Below are 3,454 nucleotides of genomic sequence, written 5' to 3'. Positions count from 1 at the left end.
GATATTAGTAATGGTGTGAAAAAAATTATAATAATGACAGCAAAGACAATAATGACAATAATAATGATAATAATGAAAATGACAATAATGTTTATAATAATAATAATGATGATAATAATAATAATGATAAAAATAATGATAATAATAATGATACTACTACTAATAATGATGATAATAATGATAACAATGATAATAGTGATAATGATGATAATAATGATAGTCATAATGGCAATAGTAATAATAATAATAATAATAATAATAATAATAACAATGATGATGATAATAATAATACTAATAATAATAACAATAATAATAATGATAATGATAATAATAGCAACATTACTGATAACGATGGGGATAATAATGATGATAATGATGATAATAACAATATTTCTGATAATCATGATGATAACAATAATAATAAAATATAATGATAATAATGATGATAATAATAATGATAATCACAGAAAGAGTAACAATAGTAATAATAATAAAGATAATAATGATCACAATAATGATAATGATAATCATTATCATCACCATCAAGTTCACCATCAAAATAACAATGATAACAATAGTAATAATTCTGGTATCAATAACGGTTTTACAGAAAGAGAAACAGAGACAAACGGAGAGTAAAAAATTGATAGCGAAAGGGCTAAGGGAAAAAGGAAATGAAAAACAAGAAGAAGAAGAAGAAAAATAAAGGGGGCAAGGAATAAGAGGAAATGAAAAAGAAGAAAAAAAAAATCAGGAAATAGGGGGGTTTGGGTCAAGGAAATGAAAAGAATAAGAAGAAGAAGAACAAGAAGAAAAAAAAAAAAAAAAAAAAAAGAAGAAACAACGAAAGGGATAACGAATAAGCGAAAAAAAAAACAAAAACAAGAGAAAACATATGAATGACAGAGAAAACAGAGGAGATAAATATGTAAATAGATTAAGGATTAATTAGGTAAACGAATGAATAAAGCAATAAATTGATCAGTAAATCCTTAAGTAAATTGATAAAAAAATGGTTAGATATAAATTGAAGTAAATGTATGGCCAAAATAGTGAAGGAAACACACACGAAAAAATGGATGAATGAAAAAAATAAAATAATAATAAACAAGTAAACGAGGAAATAGACAGAAAAGCGATAAAGATAGGAGATAGGAGAGGGAAAAAACGAGAACCAGAAGTGAATGAGGCACAAACGAAGAGGGAAAAATAAATGGAGAAATAGATAGTTACGTAGATGAACGAAAAGAAGGATAGATAGATAGACGAATAGAAATACAGATAGTCAGGTATATGAACAGAAAAATTGATAGATAAGTATATAATTAGAAATATAGATAAGTAGAGGAGTAGAAATAGAGAGAGAAATATAGATATATTGATAAAGAGAATAAACAGATAGACAGGTAGATAGATAGAAAAAACAACAACAACAAAGAAAGATATACCAGCTCAGAATTTGGTCTCCGTGTTGTCAATTCTCCGGTGCCTAAATTATATCATCGAAGAAATCTTTGTTCGCGATTTTTTTTTTTGTAAAGAAAGGGGAGAGAAAACCTCTTACATATTTCTAGTACAGCTTCTTCTGGATTATGAATGCAGTCTTTCGAAATTCAGAGGGCGACAGAGAAGAAGAAGAAGAAGAAGAAGAAAAAAGAAAGGAAAACAAAGAGAAAAATAAGAAAAGAGGAAAAAAAAATATACGATTGAAGTAAAAAGAAAAGTAAAAAAAGAGCATACGATTGAACGAAAAATGGGATAGAGAGAAAAAGAGGGAGGTAGAGAAAAAGAGAGAGAAAAAAAGGAGGGGAAGGAAAAAAAAAGTAAAAAAAGGAAAAGGGAAAAAAAGAAGAACAAAAAAGTTTAGGGACAATCTTGAGCCGAGAAAGAAAGGAAAGAATTTTCTCGAGTTGCCGAAGAAAGTCCTTAGGGAGAGTGAGTGTAAGAGGGGCAAGTTCAGGAAGATTCTTGTGAGTGTGAATGAGAGAGAGAGAGAGAGAGAGAGAGAGAGAGAGAGAGAGAGAGAGAGGGAGAGAGAGAGAGAGAGAGAGAGAGAGAGAGAGAGAGAGAGAGAAGAGAGAGAGAGAGAGAGAGAGAGAGAGAGAGGCTAGATACAAAGAGAGATAGATAGACTAATAGATACTTAGATGTATTGATAGAGAGAGAGAGAGAGAGAGAGAGAGAGAGAAAGAGAGAGAGAGAGAGAGAGAGAGAGAGAGAGAGAGGCTAGATACAAAGAGAGATAGATAGACTAATAGATACTTAGATGTATTGATAGAGAAAGAGAGAGAGAGAGAGAGAGAGAGAGAGAGGGGAGAGAGAAAGATAGAGAGAGAGAAAGAGAGAGAGAGATAAAAAAGTGAAATAACGAGTAACATTTTTTTGTTATATATGCATTGCAGAATTATATTGCATCCAATTGCATTTTTTGTTTTTAGAATATTTCATTCATTCCATTTACGTAGACTTAATTCAACGCACACGCGCAATAATATAGAAACATGTAAATGCACACACACAAGGGCAAATATGCCAACAAATACACCTATAGCAACACAGTCTCAAACACACATACACATACACACACACGCACGCACACACGCACCCCCCCCCCCCCCCCCCACACACGTAGGTTTAAACGCCTATCAACCTATACGCACAAAATACACAAAACACATAGGCGTTCTACACATTTTTCCCCTTTTAAAAGCCATTTTGTAAAACTCAGATTATTTGTAGAAATATACGAGTTAACCTGAACAATTGAGGGAAAATAGGGAATGGTTTTTCCCCTGAATTTCCTCCCCTTTTCCTAGCTCCATATTTTCTACCTATTTCCTTTTCTTTTATCTTTTTCTATCACGTTTATTTCCAATTCACTCCTCTTCTCTATACAGACATAGAGAGAGAGAGAGAGAGAGAGAGAGAGAGAGAGAGAGAGAGAGAGAGAGAGAGAGAGAGAGAGAGAGAGAGAGAGAGAGAGAGAGAGAGAGAGAGAGAGAGAGAGAGTGAGAGAGGGGAGGGGGGAAGAAAGAAAGAAAGAGAGAGAGATAGATAGATAGATAGATAGATAGATAATGAGAAACGGAGAAAGAGAGAGAGAGAGAGAGAGAGAGAGAGAGAGAGAGAGAGAGAGAGAGAGAGAGAGAGAGAGAGAGAGAGAGAGAGAGAGAGAGAGAGAGAGAGAGAGAGAGAGAGAGAGAGAGAGAGAGAGAGAGAGAGAGAGAGAGAGAGAGAGAGAGAGAGAGAGAGAGAGAGAGAGAGAGAGAGAGAGGAGAAGGAAAGAAAGAAAGATAGATATATAGATAGATAGATAGAGAGAGAGAAACGGAGAAAGAGAGAGAGAGAGAGAGAGAGAGAGAGAGAGAGAGAGAGAGAGAGAGAGAGAGAGAGAGAGAGAGAGAGAGAGAGAGAGAGAGGAGATGGAAAGAAAGAAAGAAAGATAGATAGATAG

Source organism: Penaeus chinensis, chromosome 18 (genome assembly GCF_019202785.1).
Source record: "Penaeus chinensis breed Huanghai No. 1 chromosome 18, ASM1920278v2, whole genome shotgun sequence".
Taxonomy (NCBI): Eukaryota; Metazoa; Arthropoda; class Malacostraca; order Decapoda; family Penaeidae; genus Penaeus; species Penaeus chinensis.
The sequence above is the reverse complement of the archived record's forward strand: the minus strand, read 5'-3'. Positions refer to the sequence as shown.